This window comes from Typopeltis vanoorti, chromosome 5 (genome assembly GCF_054136105.1).
Source record: "Typopeltis vanoorti isolate ZY-2024b chromosome 5, IOZ_Tvanoo_1.0, whole genome shotgun sequence".
Taxonomy (NCBI): Eukaryota; Metazoa; Arthropoda; class Arachnida; order Uropygi; family Thelyphonidae; genus Typopeltis; species Typopeltis vanoorti.
This window is the reverse complement of record NC_143553.1, coordinates 46,059,801-46,074,258: the sequence shown is the minus strand read 5'-3', so window position 1 is coordinate 46,074,258 and position 14,458 is coordinate 46,059,801.

Here is a 14,458-nt window from a genome sequence, read left to right as displayed (position 1 = left end):
TGGTCCCTTCTTAAGGCCTATTCTTACGATATATTGTTTTCCCGTTATTAACAACTTGATGTGGACGTTATTTCCCGTGATTTGCGTTTTTTTTCGGGTGGCAATACCCATTTTCGAATAGATTTCTGCGGAAATCTGCGCATTTCTGTTCTCAGGTGGCGATGCTTTCGGCTGTAGTTTCGTTTCCGCCATCACTGTAGCTTGCAGTAGTGATACTGTGATTTTTCAATCACAGTACGAATTGATATTGCAGAATTTCTGGTAAGTAATTTAGCGTGTGATGGTTGCGGTGGTGGATTATCCAAGTTAGTAACATGGAGAAAAAAAGACAGCAAGTGTATTTCGGTAGAAGAAAAGATGGCAATTCTGTGCGATTGGCATGCCGAAACACGTGTTCAATTAGCAAAAGATCTTGGTCTCTCCGTGTCCACTTCGAACACGATAGTAAAAAACAGGTCAAGCATTGAACTCAATGCAAAGCAATCTGGAGCTATGTCAAAAAAACGAAAATATACCTGGACATCGACATACGATGAATTGGATAAACTTGCGGCAGAGTGGTTTGTTTCTACGAGAGCGTCGGGTATTCCAGTCGATGGTACTATACTCCGAGCGAAAGCCCTTGAATTTGCTGCGAGGTGGGGATTAATGGTTTTAATGCGTCAAATGGATGGATTGATCGTTTCAAGATTCGTCACAATATTGTATATAATTAAGTGTGCAGAGAAAGTAATAGTGTTGCAGGGGAAACTGTAAACCAGTAAAAACATGAACTAAAGACTATTATTCAGAACTACGAACCAAAAAATATTTTCAATGTTGATGAAACTGGGCTCTTTTATAACATTCTGCCAAGTAAAACATTGTGTTTTAAAGGAGAGAAGTGTCATGGTGGAACACTCAGCAAGCAGAGGGTAACAGTTTTGCTCATGGTCAATGTTGATGGATCAGAAAAATAACCTCCACTGGTAAATGGTAATTTTAAAAAGCCAATTTTTAAAATTACCAATTTTAAAAAGGGATCTTAATTGGTTCAAGTTGTTTTAAGAACGTGAAAAATCTGCCTACTGAGTATGATGCCAACAGCACAGCATGGATGACCAGCAGCATCTTCACATCGACCATGCATGTTCTGGATGCGAAATAGGGACAAATCACTGCAAAATACTACTACTGCTAGACAAATGTCCTGCACACCCTGAAGATCTGCAGCTCAGAAACATTAGATTAGTGTTCTTTTCCACCCTAATTCTACAAGTGGGCTTCAGCCATTAGATCTGGGTATCATCCATGCATTTAAATGGAAATATAGAAAAATGCTTGTTGAAAAAGTTGTGTTTATGCATGATAATATTATGGACCCAAAACAAATTACCATATCAATCCTTGATGCCATGCATTATGTGGCCAAAATATGGTTGCATTTTACTCCTGAAACCATATCCAACTGTTTCCGGAAGGCAGGAGTTACGTTTGTGGAAGAGGAGGAACAACTACAAGAGGAAGAAGAAGACATGTCAGAGCCCAACAACTGGTATGTGATGGATGAGGCTTCCTCATTTCAAGACTATGTTGATGTTGATGCTAGTGGGATCAGATCAATGGTTCCAAGTGTAGAGGACATCCTTTCCAAACACCTTGGTGAAGAAGAAGAAAAAGAGGAAGAAGTTGCTGAAGAAGACTCTGATCAAGAATCTACCGTCTCTGCTAGTAAAGGAGCAATGGAAGCTATCTCTGTTTTGAGGCGGTATATTGCAAGTGCATCAGGAGACGATGGGGCATTTAATGCTTTATATACTGTGAAAAGGCAGGTGGAACTTATAAGAGTGCAGAAAAAGAAAAAACAATCAAAAATTAAAGATTTTTTTTAAATAGATAAATGTAAGTAATTGTAAATTCGTTTATTTTCAGTTATTAAATTTTGTAATCTAGTATGTAGACTCACATACTAGCAGTAAGTCATCTTTTAACCTTTTTTAATGATTTTTTTTACATTTCTTGCTATTTACACTTTTTTTCACCAGTCCCCTAAAAAGTGTAAAAAAGGGGTTTTACAGTATATATATATATATATATATATATATATATATATATATATATATATATATATATATATATATATATATATATATAGAGAGAGAGAGAGAGAGAGAGAGAGAGAGAGAGAGAGAGAGATGGAATGAAAGAGGAAGACGTTGATTTGGCAGGTCTGAAGCTGGACACTAAATATGGATGTCTACTAGCAACTGCTCATGCACTTATAGTTTTCAGAGAATTGGAGGAATGAGACTTTGCCGGTTCATGAGTATGTGACTAAGAGTTTATAAGACCTTCAACGTGTTCTGCTACTAATGGCTTTCAAAAAAAAAGTTTTTTGAAAGCCAGTTTAATTAGTAGTTGGAAGGGGTTCAATCGTTCGATGCTGTTGGCACACTCTCCCTCGATGAGTCTTTAGACTCCCTGGAGGTAATAATAATAATAATAATAATAATAATAATAATGATGATGATGATGATGATGATGATGATGATGATGAGGCCTGTGTAGCTCAGTGGAAGTGGCTGCGCTTAGTCGCTTGAAGTCAGACTTAAAGTTAAGTCTAGTCGCCGACTGGAGAAACTTTTTCTAAGCCTTTCTTCGACCGATTCCAGAGTTAATCGATATCTGGCATGGGCAAGCGAGTTTTTTCTCCCGGAAACTCATGTTTTTTATCCCGTAAACTCAAGAAAATCGACCGTAAAACCCACATTATTTCAGACAGTAACATATCTTGTTAGGGTTAGGTACCAAGAGATAGCAGCACTTGTTTGCCAGCCTTGTAACTTCTGAGGCTTGATGAACCTCAATCCCATGGATTATTATCCTTTCATTGCTAGGAAATAGATTTGTGTTAAACATTAACGAGCACTTGGCTCACCCTATTCAGGGCAGTGCGGAAGCGCCTGAACCGAAAAGCAGAGAAGCTTTTGGGCAACTCCTGAATGAGTTGCTTGGGATGAAAAGCCACTTAGGTGAAAAAGTAGTGGTAGTGTTACAGAGCAACGAGAAAATATCTGGGATATCAGCAACGATATGCAGGAGAGCATGTCACTTGTAGATCATGGAGAAGATTACTTGGGCATTCCTGAGGAATTTCTTGGTGTCAGCTTGACTGGGGTTCATTTTGCTAAAGGCTGTTAGCATCCCCCCTAGTGAGGCAGCAAGAATCAGTGCAGAGTTTTGGCTATAAGCTGCCGAGGCTCCGGGTAAAATTCGCGGAGAACCCGTAGAAGCGAAAGTTTTATCGGCTGTGAAATCTGACGCAGGTTTCATGGCTTGATTCTGAATTGGCGGGGCTAACGCCACTCTTGTCTTCTGTAGGTTAGAAGGGTGAATTGAGCAGCCCTTATAGTTGGCTGGATGTGGGCCGCCACAATTCGCGCATTTAGCAGGTGTGGACCGTAGTTGTTGTGCCAGTGTGCGAGGGATGGCTGTCACCGAACTTTACACACTTGCAATCTGCTTTAAATAACTTTTGTCCATGCCCAAATTTTTGGCAGCAATAACATTGACCGGCGCATGCCTTTCTTCTGAGTGGTTCGGTCTTGATGACCAAGCTGCAGACTATCTTAAGGTCGTAAATTTCTCTGTGGTCTTTACTGATCTCCACTAAGACCAGAGGCATGGGGCCCTTGTCTGCGCGGTACATGTGCGAGATCTTAATTAGTTCAAGGCCTTGTGATCTGAGGTCAGTAGCTATTTCATCAGATAATGGTTTCTGCCAGACCTCTGATGACTACTAATAGTTTTTTTTCACTCTTGAGTTGAAAATGTGTGATATGGGACATTCAGTTGGTCCATAAGTCTGGTGATCCGGCGGTAGTCCAACGCCCCTTCTGGTTGAATTCGGATTCCGTCATCTGTGTTCTTAACTGATATAAATTTGATGTTACTGTTCTTCATTGTTTCCGCGATTGATGAACATTTTTCTTTCGATCTTAGAATAACTGTAGGAATCCTCTCTTTGGGTTGTGCCCCTGAATCGGTCGCTCTTTCTTCAACAGGTTGTGCTGTTGTGTCCATTGGAGCTGTACTTTCAAAGGGCTGGGGTATTATTTCAGGATCTGCTGCAGGGTACTTTTTCTTTCTCTTCTTCCTTCTGACCTCCTGAAAGCCAATGGAGTTTGAATTAGGGATGTGTTCAGTTGTTTTTGCTGGCTCGCTGGCGTTATCATGTGAAGAGGGAGGAAGTTCAGAGGGCTGGAGTTCCTTTGTCTCCACTTCAAGAACCTGGTGTTTTCCGATTTTATCGGGGCATTTTGTGTTTAGTATGTTGCCTAAATGCCTGAAAAGAGCCAATAGTTCTTTAAAACTGAGATCGAAAAAAGGCAAATCCATGTCAAGGCGAAAGCTTTAATGTGTGGGGGCAAGACCAGCCTTGTCCCTTCTGACAGCTACCGGAAAAATTGCGTTGCCGAAAAAAATCTTACCTACTCTGCTGAACGAGCACGCTGCTGACGCTACAGGAGAGATCAAAACTGGCGTATAATCTGCCAGCCTCTTCATCCGTGGCTGCTATAATTAGTGATAGACATATGGAGAACATAATTATACTAGTAAGCTGACAGAAAAAGATAATCTGATTGAATCTATAGGAAACGACCCTGAAATGGAAAAGGTAAAACAAAAATGGAAACGACAAAATATAATACACATAGCAAATTGGAATGTAAGAGGAATAATATATAAAGAAATAGAATTAGAACAATTATTAAATGAAAGAAATTTTAAAATTGCAGTAATCACTGAAACAAAAAAAAAATTAAAAGGAACCATAAGAACTGAAAATTTTAATGTGATATACAGTGGAGTTGACAGAGACCAAAGAGCACAAGCAGGAGTCATGATTTGGATTCATAACTCCCTTTCAAAACAGTTAAATCATTATAAATTATGGAATGAAAGAATAATAGAAGCTAGAATAAAAATAGATAGAGGCTATTTAACAATAATTGGTTTATATGCCCCAGAAGAGGAAAGAGAACAGGATAATATTGATTTTTATAATCAGCTACAAAACATATATAATAAAATAAGTAAAAATGATTACGTATTTTTAGCAGGAAACGTAAATGCAAGAATTGGAAACACAAAAATTAATAATAATATAGGAATACATGGAGAACATACTCTAAACAGGAATGGTAAAAAAATGATTGACTTTGTAGTTTATAATAACCTAAAAATAATGAATTTCTTCTATAAACATAAAGACATACATAAATATACTTGGGCAGCAAGAGGATAAATCAATATTAGATTACTTTATATTAAATTAAAAGACATCAAAATTTAGATAGGGCTAAATGGCCTTGCCTTCTCCCCGTAGACGGGAATAAAAAAAGCGTTAGCTGATTTTTTTTTTTTTTCAAAATTTTCACTAGACGTAAGAGTTCAAAGAGGATATGAAATAAGCAGTAACCACTTCCTTGTTAAAATGAAATTAAGATTACCACCTAAATGGCTACATGTAACAAGAATAGAAAGAAAACTTGAAACATTTGTTTATAAAGCTAGACTATTGAATGACACAAATGTACAATGGCTATATGAACAAAGAATTAACCAATATCTAGACTAAATAAAACAAAATGAAGAAATAGAAATAGAATGGCTTAATATAAAAACGATACTAAATGCAGCATCAAATGAAAGCTCAGGAAAGACCAAAAAATTCAATAAAAGGAAACAATTGAAGATCTGGGATGATACAATGAAAGAAATAATCAAAAAGAAAAAGAAGCCTATCACAAATCGTCAAGCAGTAGAAGATTAGAAGACGAAATAGAATATAAAAGAATAAGAGCCATAGCTAAAAGAGAAGTCAGAAAAAGACATAGAGAATCATGGAACAAATTTGTTTCTAATTTAGAACATGATTTATATAAAATAAGACCCAATGTATAAGAAATTTTTAAACACTTAAATGCAGATACCAAAGATAACATAAAATTAAACACTGAATTAAAATTAGAAGAATTTCTAAATTACTACACAGAATTGTGGACAGACAAATATTTTAAAAAAGACAACTGCCAAACAATTAACGAAAATGGAAAGGAAATAACTAAAGAAGAATTAGAAATCACCCTGAAAGAAACAAGAAACGGAAAATCACCTAAAGATAAACTAGGTTCAGAACTATTTAATTATGCAGGAACTAGAATCAAAGAAAGATTCTTATTATTTTTAAATAAAATTGATTCAACTGGTATCCCCCTAATAGAATGGAAAAAAAGCAATTGTGATTCCTATCTTTAAAAAAGGTAATAGAGATGACCCTAAAAACTATAGAGGTATCAGTATACTAAATTCCTGTTTCAAAATATATAGCAGAATCTAAATAGCAAACTAATGAAATATTCCGAAAACTTTATTTTAGAAGTACAGAATGGATTTAGAAAAGGACGATCATGTATAAACCCGGCCTTTTGCCTAAAATTAATAATAGAGAAAAGAAGAGAATACAATTTAGAAACACATATTGCATTTATTGACTTTGAAAAAGCATTTCACAAAGTTAAAAGAAACATATTATTTAACATATTAAAAGAAAGACAAATACCAAATAATATCCTGAAAGCTATCACAAGTATATATGAAAATAATCAATTACAAATAAGATTAAATCACAAGCTATCATATACGAGAGAGATAAACCAAGGGGTCCGACAGGGATGTCACCTCTCAGCACCTCTTTTTTAATATCTACTTAAATTAAAAAATAATAAAATGGAATAAAAATTTACATCAAGGAATTAAACTTTCTCCTACAGTAAACTTAAACACTCTCCTCTTTGCCCACGACCAAATAATAATTACAAATTCTGAAGATAAACAACAGAAAGCTATTTTAGATCTAAATGAGATATCCAAAGATTATGTCATGATAATATCAACAGAAAAATCAAAAACTATGGCCTTTAAAGGACAAGATCCAGCAAGAACTAAAATGGTAATAGATAACAAGATCTTAGAACAGGATCTTAGAACAGGTGAATTCATTTAACTACCTAGGATGTACGATCACATATGAAAATGAAAAAGATATAAACGTAAAAATTGCAAAATACTTACAAATAACAGGTGAAATTAACTCTGTATTTAAACCAAACCTAGTTCAAAAACAAACCAGGCTAAAAGCATACAATACATTAGCCCTACCGGTCTTAATGTATGGAAGCGAAATCTGGACAATAAAACAAAAAAGACAAACAAAGATTTACAACAGCAGAAATGAAGTTTATGAGAAAAACGGCAAAGTATACCCTATTTGATCACAAAAGAAATGAAGAAATTATGAAATATTAAACCAAGAACCAGTAATAGAAAAAATTAAAATATATAAACATAAATGGATGGAACACGTTCAAAGAATGAAAACAGATAGATTACCAAAACATGCCTTAAAGTACAAGCCATTAGGAAAAAGAAAACCAGAACGTCCTCTTAAACGATTCAACGATGACTTCTAAGGCCGGAACATGCCATGCTAGGCCTAAATCCTTGATATGCATGATGATGATGATGATGATGATGATGACATGGGCCAGCTATCTCTGATTGGCTACTGGTGAAGATTGATCTGCTCACTCCGTCTCCAAAAGCTAGATAGTGTATAAAGGCGCGCCTTCTTCCTATAAGGGAATACAAGGCGTTATCTGATTTATTTTTGATTTATATATATATATATATATATATATATATATACTTTGTAGGTTTATGAGAATGATCATTAGAGTGTTCTGATTTTTGGATTGTTTACGGTGTTTTCTTCAGGATTATCAGAGTGATTGGTGTTGTAAATTAGTGATTGGTTGAAGATGAAAAGACTCATCTGATCACTGATAGTGGAGCACAAGGTAAGACTTTGATTTGTGATGCAATTTAATTGCTATTGCTTCGCGTATTTAGCCAATGCTTTATTGCTGGCAGTTCTCTATGGCTGGGGGTTTTTTCCTACAGAATTTCTGCTGGCAGGTCTCTTGACCTGCGGGATTTCTTCTTGCGCTCACACGCAATGAAATCGATATGAACGTGCCTGACCTAGACGCCCTCACTGATTTGCTCGATGAAGAGCAAATATACCGGCTCTTATACTCATTAATAAACTTCAAAAGAAGTTCAAGCTGAAATGGCCTACTAGCATGATCGATCCTGACATCATTATCGAGTCACTCGACAAAGGGCTAGCACTCACTTTTGTTAAAAAGCTTCTCAAAAATGTGAACAAAGAATGGCCCGGCTACTTAAACTTATATTCTTCATCCGAGGTTGATGATGAGGAAGATGAAGATTCTCCTCAAATGGAGGAAAAACTCAATCTAGTTATTTCTGCTCTAATCCTTCTGATCAAGAAGAGATCCACGCTCGTAAAAAGCGAAAAGACTCTCGCTGATGAGCCAACAAATGATGTTGATATGGATGAAGACGCTCCCATTTCAGATCCCTCTGCCTCTCCCAATGAAAAGGTGCCACCGATTATCCTAAGGGAAAAGTAGAGATCGACAACACTAAGAACCACCATGGCTAACTTATAAATAAGTTATAGATCAGCTAAACATGTAGACGAAGGCATAAAAATTCAGCCCGCCACGGTGGCTGATTATAAAAATCTTACAACGGAGATGGACGCAAGAGGAAGACAATATCACACATTTTCACTTGCCTCCGAAAAAAAAATCTGAGTGATTCTACGAGGAGCTTCCGAGGATATTGACACGGATGAAATAGTTACCGACCTCAACTTACAGAATCTACCTCCCATAAAGGTCAGTAGAATGTTCAGATCAAATAAGACACCTATGCCTCTAGTTTTAGTAGAGATTCATAACATTTACAAGGATATTTACAATCTAAAGTCAATCTGTGGACTTAAAATCACCCGAGAACCATTGAGGAAAAGAGCATCTTCTGGGCAGTGCCACAGATGCCAGAAGTTCGGCCATGCCCAAAAGTTGTGCAAAGCTCAGTACAGATGCTTAATACGTGGAGAGAATCACCCCACAAACACTTGCACCAAGCTAAAATCCACCTCGGCTAAGTGCGCTAATTATGGCAGTCCTCATTCCGCTAATTATAGAGGGTGTATTCATCACCCGAAAAACAGATGGAACGATCCAAATAATCAACCTACCTCGTCATCTAGTGCGAAAGTTCCTGAAATTCAAGCTCCTCAGTCCTCCAAGAGTGAGAACATGACAACAAGTGCTCGCCCACCATTAACTGAGCCCATTAAGAAAATGAATCTTCAACATCAAGCGAGAACATATGCTGATGTGGCCCGCTCCAAACAGATAGTACAAAACCAGAACCTGGCTAATCCACATTCAAATCTATCAGCTGTTATCTCCTCATCTCTTGCAAATATGCTGCATGATTTCAGCAACTCAAATCCATCACTAAGTGTTACAAAAAGATTCTTACCGCAAACCCAATCCATATTATCTGCACTCTCTGATGAATAGGAAAAAAATCTCCCCGGATTCGCTTAAGATTATCACTTGGAACACCAACGTTATCAAATACAAAGTGTTGGAAATCCAGTAATTAAATAATAGATATAACCCAGATATATTTAGAGAAAATAAAAAATGCATGTTGGCAACATTTCTGCATCTGTTCTGTGTAACGTCTTCAACCACAGTGCCATCTTTCTTAGGCCCGTTGACAAGGTGTGTAAGAAAGATGACACTGTGGTTGAAGTAGACTTCATACAGATATGGATGGAGATGGTCGGTTAACAGGTCTCTGTAGCATTCACCATTCAGAGTTCATGGAATGATAACCCATGAACCTAGGGTATGCCAGGAAAATGCTCTCCAGACCACCACTGGCCTGTTGAACCCCAACTGTGCAACTAGGAGTAGAATGGTCATCAGCATGGTCAGCAGAAAATGGGAGCCATTTCAGACGGCCTTATTCCATCAGTCGAGGGTCCATTGCAGACGTCCCTTGGTCAATGATGGCGTTGTTTTGCGATACCTATCCATTGGTACCCTTGTTGGTCCCTGGTTGTGGAATCCCAGGCAAAGCAAGATATGGTGCATATAACAATGGGCCGATCTGCCTCGCTATTCTAATAGTGAGTGAGCTGTGTGACTTTTGCAAGTCGTTGCTGATAGTAGTCGTGACACTTGATGCTTACCTCTAGGATCAACCACAGGTGTGACCAATGTGAGCCCTTCTGCTGGATATCTGTTCATGGTTAATTTAATCCTGGTAGTACAGGAGCAACGAACAAGTGCGCTGTTTCCGAAATGCTTGCACCTGTCCTCTTGGGCCCAACTATCTGTCTGTGGTCAAATTGGCTTACGTCGCCACGTTTCCCCATTATTGGCAAACATTTACTGATTATGTACAGAGGATAGTTGTGTCCATTTATAGTAGTAGCACGTGACGTTAATATTAAGTGGTACTTCATTATCACCGGAATATGTAAATCGAGGGGGGAGGATGTTCTTAATGCAAAGCTAACACAGTATAGGTCTCAAAAAGAGGGTATTATTTCTATGCTAGGAACAATAGCCTACTGACTCATCGCTGACATGTATGAACTAGAGAAAGAACATTAACATTTAAAAAACACTATCTTTCAAAATGCCTATACTGACCATATAATATCTAGACTACTCAGTCGACACGACACCAGAGAAATATCTAATAAAGAAGAAAACAGAGGATAGAAATTTCTAATAAAGAAGAAAAATGAAGATAGTATAAATCAGAGTAGTATTTACCCTCTTTATCAAGATGAGATCAATACTCCCATCTATAATACTTCGACATAGCGGATAGGTGCGATTGGCGTTCATCTTACTGTGGACAGACAGAAAAATGGATTGAAAACGTATTGAGAGAATATTTTCTGTTATGAACAAAGGAGAAATCTGGATTAAGTGTTTAGACAATGAGAGGTATGTTAGTTGCAAGACAAATTGTGTCGTGGAGTGTGATATGTTTATGATAAGATGTTGAAAGATCGAAATTTGCTACATAAGATCGCTTCATCGGAGAAATATTCATGGTACGATCGTGGTGAAATACAGTCCCGCTTCTACGTCTACCTAAATTTTTGTATGGATCTGTTACTGAAGAATAATGGTTAGCTCAATATATTTATAAAATCAATATATTGTCTTACTTTTTCATGAGTACAGAATATTACATAACTCCTGTCCCCGTTTTTGCCATCCCAATGTCCTGTTTTTCTCTCTAGGAAATATGGTCAGCCTAATTCTTCGTGGCTTTAATTCTACTGTAATTAGCAAAATTCCTTTCTCCATCCTATTCCTTCTGTCTTCTCTCTGCCAAGTATTTCTTCAAACATTTTATTTCACGTTTTTCTGTTCGGAAATTTTCACGTTTCTCTCTCTCTCTCTCTCTCTCTCTCACACACACACACACACACACACACACACACACACACACACACACACAATTGCTACTTCTAATAGATTGGTCCTGTTTCTCAGTCATGAGTCAACTAAAGGTACTTCCATTAGCATTGTTGCACAGAAAAGGCATCCATTATTTGGACTAGAGGATGGCAGAAGTTGTGGAGATTAGCTGCTTATCTATCTTCAAAAGTTTATTAAAGCCAAATGTCTGTTAAGCCAGAAATAGCATAATCAGTAGATACCCAATATCCGATTACAAATTTAACCACTAACCTGTATAGCACTGCACTGCAGAAATGGCATTTGTCAATAGCACTATTCTTACTGAAAAAGACTGTCATAAGTTCGATTATAATCGTCGACTCTTAGACCAGTTATGCCTGATTGACTACTGATGGAAGTTGAACTCCACTTCTTGGTATCTAATTGTTAGATGGGGCTAAATGGATCTGCCTCCTTTCTATAGGGAATAAAAGGTGTTAGCGGATTTTTTTTTATTTTATTTATAAAAACTTTTTGTAAGCCTTTCTGTGACCAGTCCTCGAGTTAATCGATCTTTGACATTTTATACATATATTTTTTTTTCGGGGGGGGGGGAGGGCGTTATTCCAGTAACTCAAGAAAATCGACCACAGCTCTGAGACTATTTCAGAAATAATATACATTGAGTTTGCTCGCAGACGCCTATGAACAGATTCCACAAGCGAACTTCCTCCATGCATAACTCGACCCATGACTACTGCAGCAACTCCTTATCAACTTGATAAGGAGTTGAAATTGTGTCATGGAGTGTGATAAACTTATCACGCTCCATGACACAAATTTGTCTTACAACTAATATAACCCTCATTGTCTAAACACTTAATCCAGATTTCTCCTTTGTTCATAACAGAAAATATTCTCTCAGTAGGTTCTGTACTTCCTGGAAGACAAAGAATAAACTCTACAACATTACAAAAGTCTTGAAAGTCTAAGAGTTTTTTCGTTCATTTCAAAAGAAATCTGTACTTTTGTTCCATTACTTGTACATAGCATGTCCAGTTAAATAATTTTGAATTTTTTCTGCAGATCGTCATTAAAACTGCAGTTTCGCCTCTTTGACATTGCAAGGATAGACTTGAAGCTTTAAAAATGAGACTTAAAACTTTAAAAAATATGAAATTTAAACCACCGGCATTGAATAACAAAGTCACATGTTAGCATACAGGCAAAACAAAAACTAACGCTACACAGAACAGACGCCGCGTCTGAGACGCAGAAATGTTGCCAACATGCATTTTTATTTTCTCTAAATAAATCACTGCAGATATCGAACAATGAGACTCCATGTTTATACAAATTACTGGTATCCATGATATTGATATACGATTATAGGTTATGAATAATAATTTATGATTGACGAATATGATTGTATATTCATAATTTTTATTAAAAATGGGACAAAATTGACATTTCTATTAAAACAACGGGACGGCCGGGAAAATGTGAAAAAAAAAACGGTACTTTCCCGTTCAAAACGGCACGTATGGTCAGCCCTACAAAGAATAGAAGTAGATTAGAAGGACTACGATGTAGAGGCCACTTCATTTCAGGCTATTTGATGTCAGATAGATGTCAACAGGGTTAAATATATAATTGATTACATCTATAATCGGGGGTATGTATGTAGGTGGTTTGCATTGGGAAATTAGCCCAATGAGTGTAATTCCAGAAATTATAATTGAGATTTCAACTATGGGAACATAGACCGAATAGGAAGGAGAATGATCAAAGTGAGAGAAGGAAATGGAATTCATGCAGCAGGTAAGAGATAATTACCTAAGACAGCATGTAATAAAAGGGGTACACAACGTAGGAGTGTGCTGGATTTAGTCTCATCAACCGAAACTTAACAGTAACCAATCTACCTGTGCTGCCTTCACTTGAGGAAAGCAATCATGGTTGTAGTATTGAAGTGGGAGATTTTTCAGGCATGTAGAAATTGCTGCTAAGAAAGGAATACAATATGTGGGATGAAATTACAAAGTAGGTGATTATGATAATCCTAAGTTCACATGTAGACAGTAAATATTATTTAATGGAAATTGAGTAAATCAAACATATTTCAGTTCACATATTCGGAACCATCATCAATGTATTGCAGTTGGAAATTAAAATATATATTACAATGATACGCCGCGTTGCATTTGTTCATTGAGTAATAAAAATCTGTGTTGTATTTACATTCCTCAGTGTTAAACCGCTCGAAGAAAGAGCGTCACGAGTTAGATTCTAGTCGCCGACTAGAGGATCTTTTTCTAAGCCTTTTTTCGTCCAGTTCCCGAATACCTTGGGCACAGGAAAGCAGGTCTTTTCTCCCGGAATCTCGGGTTTTTCTTCACATAAACCCAAGAAAACCGACCATAGAACCTACACTATTTTCAGGTATTAAGAAAAAAATGTTTGGCTTAGGTATCACGAGATGGCGGCACTCGTTAGCCGTCTCTTTACCGCGTGCCGCATAATTGGCGATAGCCTTGAGCCATCTATATCTGATTACCTACCAGTGGAGATTGAACTATTCACTCACTTTCCAAAAGTTAGATAGGGCTAAAACGGCCTCGCCTACTCCCTATACTGAAATAAAAGGCGTTTGCTGATTTTTTTTATCATTAAGAACTGTATGATCTAATTTTTTTTTAATCACATACACACATTAATGAATCTTAATAGTAGCAATTTTTTCTTGACTGTCTTTCAACTGCATACTAGCAGAGGTCCAATACTCCGTATACAGATACTAGCCACTAAATTAGAAACTTTGCAGAAATCAGTGGTTTCAGTAGACAAGCGATTGACAATATGGATACACTTCGATTCTGTGCGCAATTTCGGCGAGATATGGATCGGGAATAGTCATCATTAAATGGTTTGGTTAATTGCTGCATAGAGAAAGTTGTTTGTTTGCAAGCTTTCTCAGACGACAGCGATCTCTTTCCTGAAAGACTGTCTTAGGACCATGCACTGATTCAGCCAGGATA